This window comes from Nyctibius grandis, chromosome 8, assembly GCF_013368605.1.
Source record: "Nyctibius grandis isolate bNycGra1 chromosome 8, bNycGra1.pri, whole genome shotgun sequence".
NCBI lineage: Eukaryota > Metazoa > Chordata > Aves > Nyctibiiformes > Nyctibiidae > Nyctibius > Nyctibius grandis.
In genome coordinates this window covers 21,428,359-21,455,231 of record NC_090665.1, presented here as the reverse complement: position 1 = coordinate 21,455,231, position 26,873 = coordinate 21,428,359, and the positions used below count along the sequence as shown (strand labels likewise).

Here is a 26,873-nt window from a genome sequence, read left to right as displayed (position 1 = left end):
ATGACAACACTGCTTTGAGGGTGACAATAAATTAAGCACATTTTTGGCACCCTAAAAAGGTTGGCCAGCTTGGATTCAACTATAGATCCTGGTATTCAACATTGTTGATTTATTGCCCATTTTGAACAATGTTGGCTTTCTTTGTCAAACTGGGAATATACAGTAACAACGCAACCAGCCAAAAATGCTTGGATACTCTGAACTATCCTGTGCTACAGATAAAATTTTATGCTGAGTGCACACTTAGCAAGTGACATTTAACATGCAGGATGAACAATGCAGCGGTAAGTCATGACTTCAATTCCTGACAGGAATGCAAATCCTGAAAATCCCAAGGACATTCCTCCATAAAGGGTAATGTGTTTTGTAATGTTACAAAAATGTAATTGTTTCAAAATTCAAGATAAGCTTGTTATTAAAATAGACTGTGCATTTAGCTGCTTGGAATTAGAATAATCTGAAATACCACACCATCTGTACCACCAGAGTTCGAAGTAGTTTAGTCATATGACGAAGAATTCAGAAAGAATCTTGAGTAGGTATGAATACAATGGAATGTATATTTTTAAATACTTCCATCTACTGTATGTTGAAACTGAGCCAATTTGAGGTTTTGGGTTGTTCTTACGCCTTCCGTCTCTCTGCATGTGTTTCTGGAATTTGCCTCTCTGGTACTGAAAGCTGGTTTTAAATGCAAACATTAATATTCTGAAGAAACATGAACGATGACAAAACCCCACTTCTATTCTGTAAACAGTTTTTTTGCATAATGACTTCTCAGTTAGAATACAGCAATGTAATTTGAAAAACAAATATAGTAACATAATACAATAGAAATTACTTTTTTTTTTCCACTATGCAAGTACTTTTTAAAACAGCAACATTCCAGTTCTAAAGTTACTGAAAGGAGACATTTACTTTATTTTCAGCGTATTTAACAGGAATACCCACATGATTACACAATTACCACAAGTTTACAGACATTCAAACTGCTATGTCCCTTCTACCACCCCTTCCTAGTCATTCTTCCCTTTTGTCTTGCAGCCACCTGCATTCAAATGGTCTTCAGATGGGTCTGCCTCAGAAAACGGAAGTGTGTAAAGTCTAATATTTTATTTTGCCACGTTATTCTCAGGTGGAGAAGCCCTCTGATCTGACACATCAGTCAGTCATGTAAACACTTGCTCTGACATAAGGGAAGGGAGAGAAAAATATAAAAAGCTGAAGGGCAGAACCATCTATTTAAGCAGCCACCCAAATTGTGAAGTGAATTTCCACAGTCACTTCAAGCTGCCCTAAGGGGCACAGCTGAACCCCATGTCTAAAGTCACTACAGTCATGAGCTTCTGCTTACATCTTCCTCACCCTTCTGGCATGAAATGATGCATCTTTCATCCTTCAGCCACCCCTCTGTTACAGCAAATACCTTCCTGTCCTTCCTGAATGCCTGACGTAGTCATTTTGAATATTCAAGTGTCAGTTATATTAAAAGAGCAAATTAACACATGAAAAAGGCTTAACACTGAGTTGAGAATTATGTTTTCAGCTCTAGTTTGCATTTTACAGGATCATTTGCCATTTGACATTTCTACTCAACTGTGCTTCACCAAATAAATAACGCCAATAGGTGTCAGACCACATGAGATTTAAAGCCCAAAGAATAATTAAGTTTTAATATTGCAGTTTCTCTCCATTCATTACTACTTTTCCCCAGCCTAACACTTTTTAGACAATTTATTTTACTCTTGCCCCTACAGCTTCAATTTCAAAAACAGAACATTCATTAAACGATAACCATGATGGCTGAATATCTTCCCACTGCCTTTCTTTTGCTGTAACGTATGGTGGAGCCAGCTGGACTTCAAATGAGAGAAAGGTTAGGAAGTCATAGATGAGAAAAAGACTCCTAGAAAGCAACATTCCTTATTCTAGCCTACAGCAAATCCCAGGGGACATGCCAGAGATGATCCCTGAGCAGACTGAGGGGAGGCCCAAAGATGGTAGAAAGAGACAGTCAGACAGACAAGAGCTCCTCTGGCTTAACACAATTGTTCACCAGAACTTTAGTGCAACTGCAGAAACTGTAATAACATGCTCTGGTGAAAATTTGGCCCCTTAGCTCAAGGTTCAGTCACAGTATTATATGTACCAATGTATTCCAAGCCTGGTGAGTCTTTGTAAATCATGATGGAGCCTAGGTCTACGAGTGGCTTTCCAGAAGCAGTATCATGACAAGGATGGGGGTAAGGAGGAACACCGACGAAGAGCAGCTCTTCTTTTTTAATCACAAGGCTGCTGTAGACTTACCAGACTCTACAAGAGACGGCTCAACAATCACAGTGCCTGTCTATATGTTTTGCAGGCAGTGGATGAGCCAAGTACTTAACCTCTCTACCTTTTTGTCTACAAAAACACATTTACTAACAGCTTAAAATTTACAATGCTCTTGGAATAGCCAAGATAACTTTTGTCATCTTCCTTTGCTTTTAAGCCTTATTTTGTTTAATTCTCAGTTGAATTGAAGTGGCAGCATACAAACAATACCCGTCAGAAGCTCTCACCATTGGTAGGCCAGAAGCAAACCCATCAGATGCTCCAGCTGAAGCAGCCCATTAGAGGCAAAGTTCCTGATCTGACCTGGATGGCTTTAATACTTCCAACAGTGCTGCCAAACTCCAGTGACAAAAACATATCATGCCTCTGGCCAAACACAACAGGCAGGAGCTGAAGATATTTTCCCCGCTGCGGCAAGTTGAACAGACTCAGAAGAACATGATGCCCAAAAAGGCTGTCTCGGACAAACCACAGGTGATCTGTTGTAGGGGAGCCACAAACGCACGCAGGGCTCAGGCCCATTCCCTCCGCTCAGGATTGCACTGGGAGAGAGGGAGGACAGGCTTGGAGGGAACCCAGCCATTGTACTTGCACAAACATGTAGAAGATGAATACTCGAGAACAAGTTCGATCCTGAACAAAAGCGTATTCTTTTGTTTAATAGGAAAATAGGCTTACACAATCACACCATCTGCATCCCTCCTAACCCTTCCCCCCTTAGCCACCATCAGCCAAACTTGACACTAGAGCAGCAGGCTCAAAGATAACTGTATTCCTACAGGAGAAGCAGCTGGGGAGAGGACAGACATCTTGGAAGTGACCCCATGGAAGATCAGGCTGGGTTGCAAGTTCACATCTTGCCAAGGAACCCAGAAGGGAATGCGCTCACTTCAAAGCTGTAACTGCAGGCAAAGAGTCTTAAGGTTTCAAGTTAAGTCAGCCACAAGACACAAATGCAGGAAGCAACGCTTCATTAGTCCTGCAGTTTATAAAGTGACTTCTTTTAAAGAACAGAATTAAGTACACAGACTTTATATATCTTAAGGAAGCATCATTACAAATTCAGATTATGTGGATGATAGTGTGTCCCAGGTGAGGTGACAAATGAAGTCACATACAGCTTTTGAGTGCTAACAAAAAGACAAGCCAACTTCCTGTTAAATAAAAGTTTTCTCAAAAAGAACTCAACACATTCTTTAAGCAACAGCAATGAATTTCATCTGTCTTAAACACACGCCTTTGCTAAAGCCCATCTGTCAGCAGAGAACAATTGCACAGACAAATGAGGATGAACGAGAAAGTAATATCATAGAAACAAACCGCCTGAGCTCCAAGCAACAAAATTGATTTTCCTTATGCACATAAAAGCTTTCCCATTTTACAGAGCAGTGTTTTCGTTTGTGTTTGCTATTAATTTAGGAAATAGGGCACTTGGTAATACAGCAGAGGCTGGGAAATGCCACAGTGATTTTAGGAGTTAAAGATTTACAGCCAGTTATGTCCCCACGTCAAGAGTCCGTGACTGCTCCTGAAGACACAAGGGACGCCTTGGTGAGAACCCAGGATGAGTCTCGCAGTGGTGAACACTATGTGGAATGTTAATTTTCTTTCTGGATCTTTCATTGCCCTAGAGCCAGATTAAGCGGAAAGGCTGCCTTTTCAAATACTGTTCTACAGAGAAAAAGTATCCCAGGCTGTTTCCAGTGTTCAAATCAGACAGGGCCTCCAACTAGGAAAAGCCACAGTGGAAGAAGTTACTACTCTGAGTAGCATTGACATCTCTTTACTACTGACCTAACAGTGTACATCTTAGAAAAATTTCATGTTACAAGTGCCAAAAGTTCCAGGTATTTTTGACCACAGGAAAGTACTTTAAGAGACCCATACTAGACTTCCTAATAGAAGTATGGATAAAAATAAATCAGCTTTGTGCCTGCCTACAGGAGGCTCAACACAGACTATGATCTGTAAGCTCAAATGCAACGTCTGGATTTCCCAAAATAACGTCATACTGAAGCTCCCACTGCTAAGCAGTCTTCCACAGAGAATTTTCTTTCAAGTGGCATTTTCTTTGTAACATTAATTACTAATCACATTTCATTCTTTAATGCATTAAGGGAAAAGGGAAAAAAAAAAAAAAAGATTTAAAAATATTTGGAAGAAAATTGTACCAGGATGCAAGTTCTGACGGGAATAAAAAGATATTAGTACTCAATCTCTAGGTGTACTGTCACCAAAATAAAAAACCAACATCACATTCTGGAAGTCTTGTGAAAGCTAGATGAAAATGAGCATGCTCCAATTAATCTTTGCACAAAAAAAACCACATATTTGATATTATTGCAAAGAATCTTCAAGACACCCTCTGAATTTGCCAGACACCAATTCTCCAATAACTCAGTCAGGCCCCTGCTTTGCCCTGAAGAAAAATACGCTCAGTCTAAATTTGGATCAGCATCACTATACACAAAGAGAAAGCACATCAGTAAATACAAGCTGAGCTCCATCCAGCACTATAATGTAAAATAAATAAATAAAAATTGTTCAGAGTTTTTAATTCTGGAAAAATAAGTAAAACCCTAGATTTCATTGGGATATACAGACCACCTTGGTTTCCAGCATAATAAAGAATAAAAGTAACATTTAGAACTGTCTTTAAAAGTAAGGGGCTACCTCTAGGGAAGAAAAAATCATGTTCCCATTGAGTTATAAAACAATAACACGCTCAATATGGCCTGCATTCCTAAACAAATACTGGGAAAATTATTCTTTTTTTCAACTTTATCAGAGCTAGACTTGTTTTTTTTAACACATCCTCAAGGACAGTACAGGTAGGATAGAACTAAATTGATTAATACAAATGTCCTTCCAGAATCATTTGCCATCTAACCAAGGTATTCACATCACCACAAATGCAAATTTACATTTATCAAGCAAACTATGGTTTACTATTGCAAAAGACTTGGAAGTCACATACAAACTGCCCCACTCTGCTGTAAACCACATTGGATACCGCACAAACACTATGAATTGCTTCAGCAGAGGAAAGCAAGCCCTTTGGCCAACAGGTTAAGAAAAAAGGGTATCTAAAAATACTAGAAATCTGAGGGGTTTTAAGTTTCAAACAGTCTTTCAAAAGACAAACCGACATATACTTTTCCCAAAAGTGTTGTGCAGACATGGAAATTGCTACTAGAATCATGAGATCAAGAGCTGATGATAAATATAAAAATGCACAACTCTGCTACAGTTTACAGTAAAGACAGATCAAAAACAGAGCCAAGTTTGAAGAAAGTAATTTACGCAGTACAGAAGTTAAATGGAGTATAAAAATCCAGAAGTTTACGAATGCTTCTACCTACCCGAAGAATCTCCCTCATGAACAGTGATCTTCCCCCACAGCATGGGAAGGAATGAAAACCAGGTATTTTTGATTCCCCTGCATATCATCTTCATCACAGATTTACGGCAATGGGCTTTCTGTTACAATCACAGTCTTTCCAGTCTCCCTCTCCTTTCTACCCTTCCCCCTCCTCCTTTCTCTGCACATCCCATCGTTGGCTTCTTTAATACTGGGCAGCCACATGTGGCTTGCTTAATCATACAGCCTTCCTGATGGACTTAAATCTGCTCTCATATTAGGACTCAACTATTCACAAAAAGCTGAAACATCCTCAAAATAATTACAATTAGGCAAGACTGGTTTAGAAAAGCTAACTGGCTTTCATTAGTCATCGAGACACAAGGTTCTACACCAAGCTCCTCTCATTGCATAACAGAAGGAAAGATTTTGTGTGTCCCTGGTGGGTTTTCTCCTCTTCTTAAGAGTGAAGGCTTTGACTCTCCCCTAGCTTCAGAGCTCTTTTTCCATGTGAGTCTTCTTGACCTCACTCCAGAGGCTTCATCATCACAGCTAATCACTAGTGGATGCTGCTCCTATTTTCTCCACAGGCACTGGTCCACTCCAATTCCTGAAAGGCCACTTGTTTCCAAATTATAAAAATCAGCTGCAAATATTAACCAGACCCCACAGGTGGGATTCACCTAACTAAATTTAGATTCTATGATGCAGATGAGCTCATCACTGGAATAAAATTAAGGCCTGAAAATGCCCATTTTGCAATGGACATAAAAGGAAATCTCCAAAATTAGAGGAGAGAGAAGAGGAAGGAATTAATCTCGTACACCTCCAGAACCAACATAACCATTCATTTAATGTTCCCCTGATAATCAACATTGAGAAAGGGAGAGAAACCAATGCATGTAAGACCATCAAAAAAATACTCAGATGTTCTTCTCATATTTTACTTTCTTTTTAAGACATTTACCTCCAACCCTACAGCAAAGGTTCTTAAGGCTACCACAGCCCACCTGGCACTGCTGGGAAGAGAAAAATCACACCAGCACACTCAACCACCACCTTTCATTAGGTAGCAGATACCTGGTTCAATCCCAATCTACAGAATCACCAGTAATTAGCAAAACGTTTATGTCACGATTTTGATTAGCACAGTATAATCAAGGGGAGAAGAGGAGGCAGCAGTAGTGTCAGGGTCTTTTCTGAAATTCTTGCAAGGAAAAAAACAGTTATAAACACAGACCCCCATTTCCAAAGCTACTGTATGGATTTAAAGATAACCTATGTGGAGAAACCGCTACTTCTAATACTGAAAAAAAAACTTGTATTATTCAGAAAACTGTTCAAAATAATCTGTGGCCATGTACCAGTGGAACTGAGGGCTTATTCCTGCTGGAAGGGCAAGCCAGAACCAGATGGAAAGACCTATAATTTGGAAATCAACAGTTTGTTGGGCCAACAGCTGAAAACACAGAAGACTGAGCCACACAGAGCTCCAGGCTACCACAATACCCAAAAGTCAACCCTAGGTTTGCACTGCAGTAGTTACTAATGAGCGAGTTCTCTAATGCCATCAGGTTTCATCTTAGGCCACTTTTCTGTGCTCTGAAAAACAGAGGACACTATAACATAACCACCATTCTTACCAGAAAGGGGGAAAACATCCTCGAGGAAAGTAAACAGAGAGAGCTGGACAAGAACCCTGTGCTACCATCTAACTTCCTTATCTAACACTGTGAAGATAAAGCCTTTGGGTAGGAAAGAGGATGTGACAGGTTACCTGGTAAGGACACTGGTGGTACAGCTAGCAAGTTTAACTATATTCCAAAGTGGTTCCCTGAGAGCAATTCCCTTGCTTGGGAACTACTGCCCTAAAACAGTGGTCAGAAGAATACAAGAGCAGCCACTTGAAGGGCGAGTGTAGGAAGAAAAATACTTGGTGAACTGTGCCACAGCTGCAGCCAACACAGACATCATCCAAGAGCAATGAGAAAACGCACCTTCGAACGCTGTAACTGGAACATGGCACACAGTGTTCTTGAACAAAGAATCCCATGTATAAAATCTTCCCAGTCAGTGCTTTGGCCAGGCTCTACCACAGACACACCAGCTACCTAGTTCAGGTATTGGAGGATCATGTTCAGAGCTAACCTTGCACTACAAAACACATCTCTGAAGTAGAGTAAAAGGCAAAGGGGAAAAAAAGGGGCATGCTCTTCTCTGTTGAGGAAGGATTCATAGTGATCTAAGGAGGGGGGAACTTTCAATACTAATAACAAATAAGGTAGTCAGTCTCCATTCAATTGCACTGTGCAGAAATCACTATGATTTATGACTTCTGCCTAGATCCAATTGGAGAGAGGAAAAAAAACACCCTTGTGTGTGCCTCTCATACTAAGCATACACCACCTCATGTCTGTGCAAGACACAGGAACAACCAAGGCTGCCTGCTTTACACAGACAAAATATTAAAGGAATTAATTCCTAAAGCAATGGGAAAATACTACATGGGAGAACTTCCAAGTCACAAATTCTGCTTATTTAAGCTAGGTTGCTTACCAAGTTATTTGAAGGAATTAAGAAAGCATCTGGAGAAGAACACATTCACCAACCAGTCTCTAGCCATTCCTGATTTTGTGTTACTTTTTCTGGGCACAAGTTCCCCTGCTGGCACAGTACAATCTATCATCAGCCATTACACTGATTACCATCCATTAGCTTTGCTAAGTACAGGCGTGAAATTTAAACCTACTTTTGTTATTTATTTACAAGCTATTCACGTACTGGATATGAAGCAACTATATAATGCTTTGTGTTAACAAGAGAAGCGTAGCTGAATATTAGAGTTACACATTAAAAATTACCAACAGAAGTAATAATTCTCTTCACAAAAAATTGTTTACTGAATTTTATTTTGTAAGATGAGCAGGAAAAAAATACAACTGACTAATATACAGTGAGGGAACAGGTAAGAACCCACAAGAATGACAGGTTTCAAGTATCAGCCCCATAAACATAAAATGCAATTAAAATGGCATTCTAGAAAACACTGAGAACAGAGCTGTGACTCTTATAAAATGATGATTTTTCTTCCCTGCTATTAAGGCAGGGCAATTAAAATGAAAGATAATCCTCTTTATTTCAAAACCTAATTATTACATGTAATAAAAATTTCTTCTTGTACCATAAAAGACCTAAACACAAGAACTGAATTCTACTAAGACCATCAACCCACACACCTTTGCTGTAATACAGTGACTGCTTGAATTTTCCCTTACGATTATATTTATACAATAGACTAGCAGGCTCAGCTTTGATTTCAGCACATCACATTCCTTACCACTTAGGAAACCAAACCCAGAACAGCTGTGGAAGCAGAAACCACTATATGCAAATATCCAGATCAAAAAAAGTACAAGCAGGAAATCCATTGTAAAGACCACTTCAGTGTAAGGTATCCAGAGGAAGCATCCCACACATTTTTCACAAGGGGTGTACAGAGATGCCTGCTCTGCACAGTTTAGATGCCTGAATGAGTTAAGTGCCCAAGCTGTCTATACTGCCAGCATTGCTCCACAGGAACTGAGCTGCTTGCTACACTCACTACTATGTTTCCTGCATTACTAATTCAGACATCTAAATTTAGATGCCACATTTAGGCAGTAGTTTTCCCACTCTTTCCAACACCCAAAATGAAAAGAAAAACACTTCTTCATTAATTCACTATCCTCACCCATTTGCAGAAGCAAACAGGACATCAGGCCTCCACACACTGGAATTATGCTACACCAACAATCAATCTCAGCAACCCCTAGCTACAGCGGAAGAGAAACACTCTCCCCCCTCATCTCCTGAATAATTGCACACCAGGCAGCGTTCACTACTAAGTCACATTTCTGCCCAACCTCAGGCATGGCTCCCCCAAGTTCCAAACTATTTTACCACAGGGAAAAAGAAGTTTAAAAATAAAGGGAGAGGGTTGGCTTCTGTATTCATTAAGACTTCCTGCTCCAACGTCCTCTATGAGCAGGATGTGGATGGAGTACAGCAGTAAAAGCTAACGCATCAGTCAGTCTCGTGTCCCTGGAGCACTGATACACTTCAGCTTGAATTTCCTTTGGTGTCCTCTTCCAGCAGTCAGACTGAGATGGCCTGCACGTATGGATTTTTTCTTCTCTTGCACTATCATTCAGCATTGCTAGAAAGAGATGCATGTGAGTAAAAATAAACTGTTGATTCTTGTTACCGTGTCTAAGAGTAGGAAACACAAGCCAACTCTCAATGCTGTAGGTGGCTCACTGGAAAAAAAAAAATAAAATAAAAAACAAACTGAAGGACTACTGTATCCCTAGACAAGAATTCAAGGCAGCAGCCTCATGCACTTTCTCCCATGCCACTGCAGCTTACTGAGGCGAGGGAAGGTATGTTACCACGTCAGTGCTGACATCTCACAGGAGTTTGAGCATCTCAGAAGTATCTTGCAGCAACTCTGACAGTTTCACGTGCGCACCCTGCCTATGAAGTTTATTTTCACTCCTCATTTCATTCTCAAATCCTGATGAATACTTCAGCTTAGTCCCTTTGACAAATTAATCACCTTTTCTCCAGGTGCACCTCCAAGAACTTGTGCTGTTGAATGTTTCTCCCCTTCCCTCCTCCTGCTACCTCCATGCTTCGGTACATGGCTACCAGGAGAGTTATTGTACAGGCGAGCCTCTCCTCTCTTCCCTTCCTTCTCCCCACCCACACATTTTGCTTCACATACCATTAATATAAACGCTAAGAAACTTAAGAACAACCAGTACATATTCCAGGTCTCATGCTCATGCTTGTTTAACGTATCTTGTTATATTTAAACCTCAAAGGATACGATATGATGCATGTTGTAACAAATCCTTCCTGAGCACATTCTCACATCTTTGGTAGATGATCATTGCACTTACAACACTGCATCTTAGTCTAAACAAGCCATCAACGAACTACGTGGAAGATTTTCTAGACTACTGGAAACCATTACATCAGCATTGACCAAAGTACAAAGGAACTTCTTTATTTTATGTTTTAATCATTTTAAATAAATCAGCAGCCTCAATGCATTATCTGCCTTTGAATATCACAGATGATAGAAAACATACCCTTTTTATCTTGCAACATCAAAACAAAGGCCTATATAAATATTTAGTGAATGATCAGTACACTCTGAATTAGAAGTGAGACTATCACAGTAAGCATTACCTGGATGTTAACAGCATCGGAGACTGACAATACTGAAAGGCAGGGACACAGTCAACAGCTGGCTCAAACCAGGTGTAATACTAATGCACCGCAACGCAGTCAAAATGACGTCGGGATGGCCATGTCTGCTGTCTTTTATACACTCTCATGTGCCATCATCTTTAGTTCAAACAACTGCTGTCACCTCTGACATGCTTGGCAACAGCTTTCAACAGCAACGGGGAAAACAGTATTTTGGCTTCTTTATGCTGCATCATAATTTATGAAAGCAAGATGACATAATGCACCTAAACATCCTTGTGGGGTTACACCCCCAAAATAACCACCTGGCTGCTGTGCTCTACAGACAGGGACTTCACTAAGGCATAGGATGAAACCATCACAGTTCAGGATTTAATTTATCAACAGCTCAGGTTTAACACATACCCAAGGGCATGCTGCTGCTTCTTTGCTATGCAAAGGATAAATAATGACGCTGCTCGAGTGAAATAGCTGGAGCCCCAAAATATTCCCAGGGCCTTGAAAAAGTTCAGCACATGCTAGTATGACTGAGGTCCTCAACTTCAGTCCAAGCAGACCAGTGAGAAACCATGGGGAACAGATACTTAATTCCCCATGCAAATATGTCACACAAATCTGAAAAAATATCTACAAGTCTATCTTTTTACAGGTTAAATAAGGATAAACTTTGAAGATAACCAAACAAATGGAGTAGTTACATTTTAATGGGCTTTTTTTAACCTCAGCTAAGTGTCTCTTTCAGCCAGAAAAGCAAATAATACAACACAAACAATGCCGTAAAGACCAGATTTCAATTTTAACTCTTAAATCCCCAGACTAGCTACACTAAATTTTGGGATCATTTTTAACTTGGGCCAACAATCCACCTAAATGAAGTCAAATACAGGATACACTACAAAATTATCTGTAATGACATCACTGAGCAAGGAATACTGGTATGAACTAATTAATATGGGAACTTTATTTTAAAGTAACTATTCACTTCAAAACACTACAATGACTCTGCTGCCAAAAGCACATGACAACCTTTGGCGAGCAAAAACAGCAGAGCTTATTCTAGAAATGGAGTCTAAAATATTTAACTTGGAAAACAAAGTTTCAAAAGTATCAGTACTGGCCCCCATACTGTTCTATATGTCCAAGCTACCCTTAAAGGAATTCTCAAAACAAGATACCTTTTAGCTAGTGACTTACAAAATAGTTAAAGCTCTGAATTAAAAATTGCCCTGACCCAATCCCTTGGCTACATGTAGGTTTGACTGTTGCAGCATTTTCTCACCTGTGAAGTAATGCAGGGGTCATTGACAAAACTGCGCACTGTGTGCCTTCTACCAAAAATAGTTCAATTACGGAATAAGGTCAAGTTTTTGGGCAATAGGTCAGTGTTCAAAGATAACAACAGCCAACTTTCTTCCAAGCCATTTCTGGCCCTCCCTAGCAAAACTATTTTTTACAATATTTTTAAAGAAAAACAAAAAAACCCAAACTCATAGATCGTGACCATACCTACAATCACCACTTAGGGGATTCTGTGGACAGCACATTCTCAGCATGAAATGTACCACCGACGTAAATACTTTGTGCAACAAGGCTTTCTTTCAAAATTATGACCTCCAATATCTAATGAAAAATGTAGCCCTCCACCGGAGGGAATTTATTTCTGCATTCATTGACTAAGAGATGGAGGAGAAACAGTAAAAATTAAGTTACAATTGAGCACCTAAACCTTTTGGCAGTTTTGAAAAATCCCACCTTTTTCCATGCCTAAAGCTCTGCAGGTGCTCTCACATGATTAACGCCCCTTTGAAAGAGCAATTCTAAATAAGGCAATTTTTAAATATTCAAGAAACACCACTTCTAACAAAGGCTACTGAATTTAAAAGAAATGGAAACAGCATTGCTCAGACTACTGAATATTGCAGTCGAATCACGAGAAAAAAACTGAAAGTCACCTGAGGCAGCTGCTGCTGCTAGGTGTGGAAGGAGCTTGAATGGTCTCCAAGTACCAGCCTCACTTTTTCCCCCCTCACACAGAGCTTCACTGCATTCAGGTACCAAGCAGAAAAACTACTCAAGAAGTACAATTACACAAAGGGCAAGTCGGCAGTCCTTCCTGTAGCCCTTTATTGCAGCCTCAAGACAGAGCTGTTGGGGGCTGCCTAGCCCAGCTGCAGGAAGGGCAGCGGGTATCCACCGAGGGGAGCCTTCGGGAGATGGCGCTACTGCAGTTCAGAGCCTCATTAGGTTCCAGGGCATGGACCTCTTTCTGCAGGAAGGAAATCCTTGTTCTTCTGACAAGATGGGGTAATCAGGGGCAATCTTTTCTCTCTCTCAAAAGCCCTTTGTGAGATCTTCTTTGGGGATTGTGAATGTAGAAGGGGAAGACCCAGTCTAACAGAAGACACGTGCACGCCAGACTTTGGCGATAGGGTAAAATGAGAAAGGCAGTATTAGAACAAGCCTTTGGAAAAGCACATATTTAAATGAAGAAAGCAAACACAACTAAAGAGTATGGCTCTGAAAGAATTAGTTTGCCATCAGCTCAAAGATGGGTTTCATACGTTGCTGCACTTCAGGCTGCACACCAAAGCACGCTTGTCACTTCAGCCTCTGACAAATCCTCAAAGATAAAGTTGCTAAGTCACCCATGCTCTGCAGTGCAACACAATAAAACTTGTCATCTGACACCAGTCATGAGCAGGATTAGTCAGTGATGTTCAACTCAAAGATACACAGAATATTCAGAGAGAAGCGAAAAATTAAACAAAGTACTGCTCAGCATTGGTCTAAGTTCAAGTGACTTCAGTATGAACAGATTTAGGTCAAAGCTGAGCACCCATGTTTAGCCCAGGTACTTCACTTCTTACTAAGGAAGAAATACAGATATAAACTCCCTCATGTGTTTGTTTTTTGGGGTTTTTTTTTTTTGCTATGGACAAAACACTGCAAATTGTGTTAAATTTCTGCATTTCAACCACTACACACATTAGGAGCTACACTGCATTGGCCTCTGAGGCAAAGATGACATTCCTTTAAAAAAAAAGACACACAAACACCCCCCAAATACAACTATATATATAGATATGCATATCTAAATAAGCTAGTACCTGTCACTACTCCACGTGTGGTCCAAAAGGAACCAAAGGAAGGAAAGAAGTGAGCTCTACCCAATGCTCGTGATGGACAGGCCCAGTCTTTAATAGAGCAGAGGTAGCCATCAGGTTTTAATCAAATATTGCCAGTCAAATTGCAACTGCAGTCCTTAGCACCCCACGAGCACTGCTCTCTCTTAATGCAGCACTGCCCCCGAAACATAAGCCACATTTTTCTTGCTCTCCTCTTTGATGCATTTTTCCATGCTGCCACCAAGGGACACTGTTTTCTTTAAGCTTTGCTTTAAAATTAACTTTTTTCAGGGCAAGGGTTTTTCCTTGCTATGTCATGGATGCTACCCGTTATACTGGCAGCTTTCCACACACGAAAAAACCCAAACTCCAATTTTATTACCACACAACCTAAAGGACTTTGGGCTGCAAAGCAGTGCAAGCAGCTGAGGCAAGGCAAAGGCATTTCCTGACATCATACCGGACATCATCTTCAAGCGGGATTCAGATAGCACCCACCATTTCACATACTTTTACCCTGGAGAGAGCACAGGTCAAGTACCCAGCTGTCTTTAAGCAACTGCAGCTTGAACAGCGTAACAAAATAACTTTCTCAAAGTAAAGGACAACTGTTGATTGTTCGTTATTAGTAAACTCTGGATTCAGCCCTTTTGGAGTGGCACACCCCACTATATTTGTAGAATATGGTCTACCAACCATATTAGTGATCCACATACACCCTTCCAAAGCAAAAAAGCAAATAAGCAAAATGCCCCAACCAACCAACCAACCCACCCCCAAACACAACCTGAGCATAAGTTGAGTAAAGTTAAAGAAGTCTGAAGACATAAGCTGCTCTTCCAGGAAGAACGTGATGCATTAACATCTTATCCTACAGCACAACCATACATCAGCCAACAGAGTTCTCAATCGCCTAAACTGCACGTTGCAAAGACAGCTTTAAGCCATCCCTGAAGGACGTGTGTGCTGCAGGGAGTGACGCAGCTTCACTGCCATGTACACAATCCCACGAAAGATACGTGTGGGCGAGGCAGCTATCTGGTCTGGCAAGTTTCAATCCACAGCACATGTTTATTTTCAAACAGTGAAGTCCAACAATAGCAACTTCCAGAATCATTAGCAAATATTTAGCTACACATAGCAACCTTACATTGAGTTTTGACTTCAAAAAAAATTGGTCAGCTGTTCAATGGGCAGCCTTAAGCATTGCCTTCATCACAGAAAATGGCTTAATAAATACTTTAAGACGCCAGGACAACACGCACGGCCTACAACTCCATCAGCTTCAACTTGTGTATGGTATTAACATAGGTCAGCAAGTCTACACTAAATTACCTGCGTCCATCTAAACAGTTTTGCCAGCACGAAGCCCTTCGCTGCTCGAGTCATGAGCCCAGGTTTGCTTCCTGGATGGCGTCAGGAAGGCAGGCACCCCCACGATACCAGTCCCTACTCCTCTCTACCATCAGTCTTGCCTTGGCCTTAAGCCAGCGTTTATGAAGTCCAGCAACATTTAAGTCAAACCCCCATCCTGGGAAACCTGCTAAAATGAAAATACATCTAGATTTCCTTTACATGGATATTCTGTTAAGAAGACGAGTGCATTTATCCTCACTAACCAAGGGTGGAAATGGAAGTGAATATCAAGGCCACTCTACGTTACCATTATTCAAGCTGGGATTTATCGGGCCTGGAAGCACTCTGAAAGCCTCAAATTTGCACTGAAGTGATGCTGCCCCAGCACAAAAAGAATCAAGTAAAGGATGTCAGTGCAGCAGTAGTGAGCAGCCAAGCAGGCTAAAGAGAGAAGACAGCTAAAATGCAGTATGGCTAACAGAACTTGAGGGTAGGAAGAGGGATGCCTTTACCAGATTCCCCTTCTTGTCCAAGAAGTATGGGGATGGGACGGCTGCATATCTAATATGATGTTACTAATCACTTTAAACAATTATTTTTAACAATTAACATCTCAGAAAAACATGTTCTGCTTTCTCCCTCAATTGCTGTCACTATGCCTCAAACATGTAGGCAAAACAGCTCCTCAAAGAAAAAGTCTCCAGCTGTCTGAATTAAGAAAACCCAACTCAAAGCAACCATCACATGGAGTCCTGTGAGACGGCATTGAGTTCCACTCTGAAAATTATTTTCCTTCCCCACAAAAAGAGGACAGTGACCTATACACAGAAGAGGGACAAACAGTGATTGTGAAGGAAAACGAGACAAAAATAGCTTGCTCAGTTTTTCTTGGTACATGGAAAATCCATTACAGAAGTTTACACAGCAACAATGAAGCCTGACAAGTTAATGAGCTGCTGGTTGTAGCGTCGCAGGAGAGATGGCCCATCGTTCAGAAATTGCTATGCTGCACAAACACGAGTCAAAGATGACTGTAATTTGGTCAAACCAAAAATCAGAACTTCTTGTTCTTTCAAGAACAAAGTACTCGATTAGTACTTCACTAGGGGAGGGTTGTGCTTCTACACGAAAAAACAAGTGTCTCACAACTCTGAAAAGCTCCTTGCGAAAAGGTGGCCCTGCTTTATGACTCCCAAGCCCCAAAGCCTGTCAAACAGGAAGCCTGGCGTTTCAAAGCTACCTGAGGTGACATTTGCAAAGACAAACAGAGCCCAGAGAGCACACTGGTAGGATGGTATCGGTGTCAGCGCAGGGCTCTCCAAGCCTAACAGCGCCAGTATGTACTTCCAGAGCAACACCCACATGAGGGCCTCAGCAAGGCACCGAGCCGTGAAGTTTTATCATCCTTGTGACGCAGGGAAGTGCTGGTCCTCCCTTCAGCCCTGGCAGGGACACTGAGGCACAGGACGGTCATCCAAGGACATGCACTGAGGCATATTAGCTACCAAGAAAACCAGACTTCCATTACCAAGGCCAGTCATAAAACTTCCGCTTGTCGTTAAGAGAACGTACGGTATCTGGCATTACTCTGTCAGCAGCCCCAAATAACCCAATGGCAATTTGATATTCATGTCCCTGATGGGCTGCTTTAGTTACAGAAACAACATTAAAAATGTAGCATCCTTTGAGACATACTGCACAAGCCAGGCCAGTTTCAGCCACAAGCATCAAGAGTAACTCTTCGGGGCTGTTTTTTCCCCAGAGGATAAGCTCTTTCACAATGTGGAGATACCTTATCAGGGATTGCTTCTGTCACCGAAGGCAAACACAGCACTGCGAAAATATCAGTTATGACTCAAGCACCGAAGGGCTGTAGCCAGCATCAAACCAGCAACCGAACTAGTAGCTGGCCACCTCTCTATATAGCACGCTTTGCCCCCTATAGCGGTCTACGCTCTAAGTCCTAAACACAAAGAAATATAAATGATTTGCTGCCAGCATGGACGCTGGCACACCAACCTCCTCGGCTGCCCTTACACCTCTCTTCAGGAATGAACGGGGCTGCGAGGGCAGCGCTCAGCTCCGCAGCCCTTGGTCCTTCTGCAGGAACCTACAAACGACAGCAAAGCCAGCTGCCTGGCTGGGAGTTTTTAGAAGTAACGCGAAGGCAAATTCAGTCAATACCTTTCTTTGTTGAAACCCAAGTCTCGCAAACAAACTTGGGCTTGACTTGACAAAGCTTCAGCTTGCCTCTTGCTGAAAGGACAGTTTAGTATTTCAGATCTGTCTAAACAGTTGAACTGAGTTCTGGCTTTTACTGCCTGAAAAAGCACCAAGTAACCCGTGTAAAATACGGGCTTGTGGCAATCACTAGGCAAGAGGTTTTGCTTTCACCAGCGCAGTCAAATAAACCCTGCTTATAAGAAACGTAAATCTTTAGCTATCTAACATCTACAAATAACTCTCTTTTATAGCGCAGGAAACTAATTCACACTGTAAAACCTTTCATTAGAAAACAGAAAACATTTGAGAGGTGTATTTCTTTAAACACCAGCTTGGAAAATAGCCCTGCTTAAAAAAAAAAAAAGCCTCATCTCTACACACTGTGAACAAAACACAGAATTCCCACGAACAGAGGAAGAACCCTCCCATCGCAAACTTACCATGCAAGCCCAGCAAAGCACCTCTACCGATCCGTTATGCGAGCAGAAAGAGAATCCAGAGGGAGAGACGCGAATCACAAGTAAACAAACTCAGAAGCCCAGCCGCGGTGACTTGCAGGAGTACCCCCTTCGCACGGCGCTCTCCTCGGGAAGGAGACCGATCCCAGCCGCCGACTTCCAGCAACTGCCGCCGCGCCGGGGCGAGCCGCTGCCCCGGGGAGGCGGGGGGGAGCCGGGAGGCGTCGCGGCCCGGCACCGAGGCGGGCGCCGCGCCCGGGGGGCTGCGGGCGGCTCCGGGACGCTGCGGGCGGCTCCGGGGCTCGGGGCGGCGCAGCCCCGCTCTGCTCGGCTCGGCTGGGCTCCGCTCGGCTGGGCCGGGCCGCCCGGGAGCCCCGCCCGGTGCCCGTGCCCGGGGGCGGCGGTGCGGCGGGAGGCGGCCTGCGGCGGCTACCGGGCTTTGTGCGCGCTGCCTCCCCCTGGGCCACCCGCCGCCGCCGCCGCCTCATGCGAGAGCCGGCGCAGCTGGGGAGCGCGGCGAGCGCCGTGCCCCCTCGCGAAAGCCGATCCCGCTGATCTCATCACCGCGGGTTACTAATCCAATGACCGGGGAATTAACAACAGATGGCGACGCCCCTTCCCCCCGCCCCGGCCCGGCCCGGCCCCCGCGGACGCAGCGCGGCGCACGACCCGCCGCCCGCCCGCTCCGCGCAGCGCGGCCGGGCCGCCCCGGGCCGCCCCGAGCCCCCGCCGCCCGCGCGGGAAACTCGCCCTCGGGCACCTACAAAGTTTTGTTCGAAGCCAGCACGCGGCGCCCCCGCCGCCGCCGGAGCCCCTCGGGCGAGAGGGGGCGGCCGAGGGGCGCGGTGCTGCGCGGCCCGGGAGGGTGCTGAGCCCCTCGGGGCAGAGCCAGCACCACCGTGAGCCTTCCAGCCTGCCTCACCGAGGAGGAGGCGACAGGAAAATGCCACCGGTCCCGCCAGTGGGTTCCTGCTGGCACCTCATGGCCTGCGAGGGAGAGCCGGGGGCTGGGCGGGGAGTGTGCGGGGGCTTAGGATAAACAAAGCGTGTACAGTCTTGGGGGGTTTTGCATTGTTTGATCTCTCTAGGCCTTGTACATGCAGGTGAAGCTCTGATTACACCTTTGGATGCCAAAACCAAACACACACTTAAAGTCTTCTATAGGGCTACAGGCAAGGCAAGTCCTGTCAAACCAGTGCAGGTTATAAAACAGTCAAAAGGCGAGTGCTTTCATCATTACTCATTAGTATCAGTAAGTACCAACCTGAAAATCAGTGTTTTCTAATCCTAATAACCTCTAGCTCTCAATTCTCCACCACCAAGAACACCAGCATAGGTTTACACCGATGTTGCGTTTTCCCTCTCACACACACAGTGCTTGTGTCAGAGCTCGAGACAAGAAATGTCAGATACTGCTTCTCCTCACACTGTCTATGCACTTCCCACCCCAAAACTAGCTTAACCACTCTCAGAGACTTTCAAGCAGTCCATAAAGGTGACATAAAATAACTGTCTCTTGCAGGACGAGACAATAAAAACCTACAAAGGTGAAGAACTTACATTAGGAAATATTTTTCCTCAAATTCTGCAGTGCTTTATATTTCTGGGGATAGAGAGGGCAAGATTTTTTCCCCCTGCTCTTTCATGGTGATATTCATTTCTACATTGTTTTTATTTCTTTTACTAAAATCTTCAGACAGGCTTTTAGCAAAGAGCTGAGCCAGACAAGAGAAATACCCATGCTTAGCCCATAAAAAAATGGAGAGGAAATTCTGCGCATTCTTTGAGAGTCTTCAGTCAAGAAATCCTCAGTAGAAGCTGCAGTAAATCTGGCTGTTTGTTTCACACCTGCTATGTGGGCAGAAGTGTCAGGTAATGGCAGCACCCCTTCTGTGGGGACCTAGAGGTGCCTCCAAGGGTCAGACACTCCAGAACCCTACTGAAATATTTTAGAAAAGAGCACTAAACTCAAGTTCCTCTCCAGGCCCTGCATACACACCCGTCCCGCCAGCCTTTGGGATAACCAATAGAAGTACAGTAAATAGAAAACAAACGATGAATGGGAGTTTTCTATATGCTCCACAGTTCTTTAAGCCTAGAAAAGGACTGCTTCCCATTCCCTCAGGCCGTCTTTGTCTGGTTTATATGTACACACATGGAAGTCTTGAAATAAGTAGACGTCTGTGCTCTTTACTAGTGGATAAGTTACTGAATTTAAACCCTCCTCGTGGATGTGAGCACCAGCTAGTATTTGTTCCACAGCACTCATTTGGGAGAGCAGCCCTAGAATGGTCAATGTTTGAACAGAGTAAGTGGGGCAAGCCTGTGCCTTGAAGGATGTTTTGCTTTCTTTTTCTCAGTTTTTAACAGCCTTATTTCTCTTACACTCTTTCCCAAAGCAGCAGTGTCTCCTAACGCTTTTTTTGGCAGCAAGCAGTATGTTTTCCAGTGTAAGATGGGATGTGGTCCTTCGTGCCTGTGTCAAGCTTCCTGCAAAAAGCGAACTTGGAAAGACTTTCTACATGGTTTGTAATATTAATTCTACAAAAGAAGATTAAAGAAATCCCATTAGAAGTCAACTTTTGTATCTTTTCAGCCAGCTTTAGACACCTAGGTCTGAAAATTGAACAATGCAGAGATCAATCAGGCAGCACAGTATTTTGGGAACACACTTGGTGTGCAAATGTGAAAACACTGGAGGGTGTAGAAAGTGTCATTTTGATTAATGAGAGCTAGAACATGCTATTTGTGTATAGATGAGAATGTATATACAACTCTCCACAGGGCTCATTAAAAGAACAGGAAACAATCACATTTTAAAATATTAACGCGATTTTAAAACAGACTTTGAGCATGGTATAGATACAGCCGGTTCTTTTGAGCTGATCTCACACAATACCTGGGGAGGTGAGGAAGAGGCGCACGTTTGTATAACATTACGAACCTTTCAGGGTAAGGTCTGTGACACAAAATCAACAAAATGAACCATTTGGTACAGTTCCCGGAGCTGCGCACCACCAAGGGCAGAACCCGGGCTGTACCATAAGCATTGCGCATTACTCAGATTCCCCAAGTCTTCCACTGGTTTGATTTACGTCATGAAGTAAAATTCACAGTCAGAAAGGAAATGTTAAGAATAACATATATTTCTCTACATGGCTGGAAAACACCACCGTTACATGGTGAGGGGCAGGTGAGAAATCTTCTGCCTCTCCTCTCTGCTTGAATTGCTGGGCAGACAGTTGAGAGTAAAAGCTGCCCACTGCTGCCTGGGAAAGAGTAAGGGCAGTTAAGAAAAAAAGATGAGGAAAAATAAAGTTGATTTAGACCAAGAGAGAGAAGGCAATAATCTGCTTTCTCCTTGTATCACACATGAGAATCATAGTTTGAAGTTGTATCTTGGCATGTGAGCTTGGCAAACAGACCAAAAAGAATTAACTGCCCAAATTTATTCTTCCCACACACTCACCTTCAAGGTAAGTTCCACGCTTACTGCACGGTGAACCTTCATCCACCCCCAACTCTGCTCAAAAGTAATGAGGAAACATTTCCTACACACATGCAATAAGTACGGAGCCCTGACCCTACAATCCATCTAGATAACAAATCAATTACTATTATTTTATCCACTTGGCTTCTGGGTGTTGCTATACTGGGGGTGTCAAGGTCTGCTCTGGTTTTTGGTACCAGGCTGAGCTGCTCTGCAGCCGGTCCAGGCCCCCTGCCTTGCAGCTGCCTGGCTTTCTGCTCAGAGCTGCCTGCAGCCCAGGCACAAGGAGCTCGCAACAAAAGACCATTTGAGCACTGCTTCTATATCCCGTGCATCTACATCCCTGGGATTCTTCCTGTGTGGATGCAGGCCTGAATGCAGGTCTGAGTTTTGGGCAAGCTGCAGATAAGGTCAGAGGGGAGAGCTGAGCGAGGCCACAAACAAAAGGTTACCAGCAGAATGGACAGTATGGACAAAGCCCACCTCGAGGTCCACAAGACAGCACAAATACACAACTGAGAGTTATGGATTGTAAAGAACTATGTTTCATTGCATCATATTTTCCATTTAAGGTGCTTAAGCAACCCATATTATTTCTAACAGCCCTCTTAGGTACAGCAATACGACAATCATCATTCTTACAGCGGAACCAAAGTTAAGAATTATGATGAAAATCTTTGTCTTTATGCATTTTAGATATCCACATGAAAAGATATGACCTTAGCTACAGTTGTCTGAAGTTCACAAAATTCCCACACAAGGTGTTTAAATCTTAAGAGTCTGCTTCCATGAATGCTGGACATTTGTATCCAAGGATCCAGAGAAACACATCAGCATACACCCTCCTCAAACCATTCAAAGCACCATCTGGTGACAGAGCTTCTCTGCAGGGGGGTTTTCGTTCTGACCCAGCCACGTACTTGTAACAGTGAATTCAGACTTCACCACTGCTACTTGGAGTCTACCAAAACCATTAACCAGAAAGCTAGGATACGTGCATCTCTTAATGAATTGACAAATTGCTACTGAGACTGAGATCTGCTCCCATAGGCCATTGTGCAGAAGTTAGAATTTACCTTCTTAGAGTACATCCCCCTACAACCACAACAAGGAAAACCCAGAGATTAGGAAATCGGCACTTGCATAAACATTTCATTAGTTCAAAGATTCTAAACAGAGGATGAAGATTTTACATGCCCCATTTGAGAAATAAGGATGACATTCAGAAACACTTAACATTGCAAAAGTAGCTTATTTTAAAACGTCAGAAGTCCGCCTATCCAAAAGCAGAGCTACCCACACCCTCAGGTGTATTTCCAAAACTTACTATATACTTCATATCCTATAGCATAGTCAAGTCTCTTCCCCAAACACATCAGACAAGGAAAAAAATACTCAGACCATACACACACAATACTCGCAGGTAAGAAGAAAGCAGCTCAAGTCCCCTTTCGTTTTGCTCATGTATTATCTTCATCAGAGCTCATGGTCTCAAAGACTATCTGAAGTTACTGATTGCTCTGTGGAGTTGGTATTCAGGTCTTTCCTTCATGCAAATTTAGTCAGACATAGACAGCCATAGGTTTCCACCAACACAGAAACAGGACAGTTCAAGGTTTTTAGGGAAGGGTTTTTTCTTAAACACTCTAAAGACTACATGGCCTGTGCCAGCAGTAAACAAGGTAGGGACATCTCGGAGGACACAACTGAATCGATTGATGAACAATGGCAATTGATGAACGATGACTGAAAACAATCCAAAACTCATTCTACTTACTTATTTTGGGTTCTGCACAACCTAAAGGGCAAATTCCAGTGGTTAGATTCCAACACAGAAACCTCTGTCTGAGAATGATCTCTGAGGAGGTAGTTCCTGTTTGGGAAGCCCAGAGAGCTCATACCTCCACTGGCTGCTGCAGTCCAGTACAAAAAGGCATTTTCTTAGGAGTTGCTTTGAAAATACATTAGACCCTTTCAAGTCATTACAATGCCACAAACCCCATCAGAACCTGACTGGCAGCTAGTTCACATCACAAGACTCTGGCATTGTGGTCTCTGCTTTGAAATCTAATAACACATGGAATCATATTTTGCACTAGCTTTATTTTTCAAGTGGTATTACCACATAGCACTTCACGGAGTACATTATAGCAATCAAATGCAACTATAGAAAGGTCCATTTCAGGAAAGAAATCAAACACAAAATTTTCAGTGGGAAGAGATGGATATAGAGTCTGGGACGACGGCTGTCACACGAACACCTCAAACCAAGTCAGTATATAAGACTGCTGATGCCTCAGTACATAATGTGCTTGTTTGGCAAAAGGGCAGTGACACTCATGAGTTTGGGGAGTCAGTGGATCCTCATTAGCTCACTGAAGTCTCCTCAATCCATCAATATCATCTTAGCTTCATTTAGACTGAATCATGACTGATCCAACCCCCTGGATCATTAGGTCACTGTGTATTCATTCTGTTACATCAGCTACTACACGTGTGAAGGAAACTCAGATTAGATATTATCGATGCTTTTGATAACACTGGTACTTGTCCATTGAGCCAGTCAAGCAAGATCATAGGTCTTTATGGCCTCCCACGGGAGAAGTTTTGACTTCATAGTTAGCAAGAAGTGACTGTGATGATCTTTCTCTGCTATCTTTTTCTTTTAATGTGAATATGACATCCCAAAACAATTACTTGCGGAAAGCCACAAGACGCATACTTTGGATCACAGGCAACTTGAGCGTGCAAAACCATAGCACATTAGCTGTTCTTTCAAATCCTGTCATGAGGAGCTAATGTGGGTAGATCTGTCACCCAGATTTCCCCACGATGTATTTCTGGAAATATAAGTAATAATGTATCGCTCATACACAATGCCCAGAAATTTTTTAACTGAAACAGACTGGGTTTTGTTTCAAAACTACTTGCCTAAACTACTTAGTGAATAATTTCCACAAGATTTCAAAATATAACTATCAGACAAATGAAGAGGTAGGTCCAAAAAAGATCCTTCTCTTTGAAAAGGCAGAATTTACCCTGCATTCTGCCTTGCTTCTGGAAGAAAAATCCTGCATTTTCCAAAACTTGTGGAAACTGTATCAAAGATGGATTTATTCACATCCTCCCTACAAAAATACACTACTGCTGTTACCCAGTATATTCCAGACATTCACCTTTGTTTTATAGTGTTTTTTTTATATATCCATGTAACATTCCAGGAATATTAGATATATCTGAGTTTTACTGTTTCATAATCTATGTTAAAAAAAAAGTCTGGTGATAATTACTACTTCTAAAAGATTTAAAAATTATTCAGTTGTTAGAAAGACACGGTATTTTAGCAACATGCCTCAGAGAGCTAAAACAAATCTACAGTAATACATTTTTCATCATGTTAAAAAAATAACCAATGAACCAAACAAAAAAAAACCCTCAACATTGTTTTCCCAGCCCTGGAATACTTACTCAAAGATACCACTTAAGCCTGGTTAATATCCGTGTGGACTCTTTTTTTGCTCAGACTGATTACCAACATCTGAAACTCCAGGAAACTTCATCTGAAACTCTCAGGATATGTCACATTTTTCTGTTCCCTGATTTGAAGGGCAGAGGGGAGGGGAGAGAGCCTCAGAGGTTTTCAGTTATTGCCATTGCAAATTTCTGGGAATACTCTACCAACTGTAAAGTCATCTTCTTGAAAGCATTTTGTTTCAGTAAAATTAAACTGCTGAAGTATTCCAGGTATCAAATATCCCAGAACATACAAAAAAAGTCTGTGTCAGTTGCTTAGCTGCAATAATCTAGACAACAGGATTTAAGAGATATTCTACTAATTCTACCATATTTTCTGGGTTTTAATCTTCAACTTCTGCAGTGCTTCTTTCCTCAGCAAAGCCAGTAAGTAGTTGTAATTTATTCAGCTTGCCCCCCCCTTCAAGATTTACAATGACACCTTATCTTCGGCAATTTTCCCCAGGAGATCTTTTGTTTCTTCAATTTGAAAACATCCATTCACATCAAAAGCAAAGTCAGTACAGTTTATTATCCATTAGACAATTTGAATATGATTCTTCTACTAAAGGCTGTGACTGCAGGCAACCATCTGGGGTCCGGGCACACAAAAGGCTGTTGGTAAGGGTGTACGCACAAAAGCACCGTGGGGATATGGAAGTGTGTACCATACAAAGACACCCGATTGTCTTTGGTTTTCCGGGGGTTTTTTGAGGGTGCCATAAGCATCTAATCAGAGAATTAAGCATCAGGGAGGCAGCCCTCAGATGGCAGACATCAGCTCCATCAAGGACAGATGGTGAACAAAGGTGAAAAGCACACAATACGCGTGGGCCAACTTAGAGGAGAAAGCAGTTCCACGCCTCAATTAAAATGTGTTACAACTCTTGTGACATCCTACCTTGTGCAGTGAAAATGTATCATTTTCTTCATGGGACTGTCACACCTGCAGGGCCGCTTTCCAGCAGCTTACCGTGTATGCAGGCTCTCTGCTAATATTTTCTCTAGTATTGCCTACCCTACCTGGGACAATGCACAGGGCTCACAAGAGAGAGACAATCTCTGTGAATGAAAACAGCCTTGACCAGTAGAGATACTGGTCTGGCATAATTGTTTGTCAAAGGGAACGCTTTGTCTCACTGACTGTCTTTTAGAATAGAAACGCGAGGTCTGAGGAGACAAAGAAAACAATCTCATCATTTAACTCCTCCAAAAATACACCTGAAAACCATTATTCACTTATTTGTCAATCTGTTATGATTGATTTAAAAATAAGATTCATAAAGTAACAAGTTGCCCTCCAACAGAGCTCTTTCTATGGTAATGTATATGCAGTTTACATGATGTCAGATATACCATGGCATACCTCCCACTGCTAACTAAACTCTGACAGACAAAGCGTACTTCTAGCCCATCTTGTTCTTCTCCAAAATTCCTGAAAACAGAGGATAAATACTTTACATCATATTTAAACAGCAAGGATATAGTCACTTTCCAGGCAACAAAGCCCAAATATTTAAATAAAGAGCAGGATGCCAGTAGGAAAACTGAAAAATCTAAGGGATCATAGGTCAATACAAATGAGCATTCGTCTTCTGATACGACACAATCCTTGCTGAATTTGTAAAATACTTAAACTATTGCAGATGCTGTCATCTAGGAGAGGAGAGCAGGTCTTTCCTTTTTCCTTTTGTAATATTTTCTCTCTTAAAAAATAGAATAAAAAAAATGCAGGGGCACTTGCATAAGGGGGTGTGCAA

At 42.4% G+C, this 26,873-nt stretch overlaps 1 protein-coding gene across 1 annotated transcript in view; it reads right to left on the bottom strand.

The window, feature by feature from the left end:
• The window catches only part of SPSB4 (splA/ryanodine receptor domain and SOCS box containing 4), a 91,199-nt gene extending 72,877 nt beyond the window's left edge, over positions 1-18,322 (bottom strand). Inside the window, exon 1 of the mRNA XM_068406704.1 lies at positions 18,093-18,322. The gene's annotated coding sequence lies outside the window, so the exon portion shown is untranslated. The remainder of the gene's footprint in view (positions 1-18,092) is intronic.
• Positions 18,323-26,873: the final 8,551 nt, after the last annotated feature.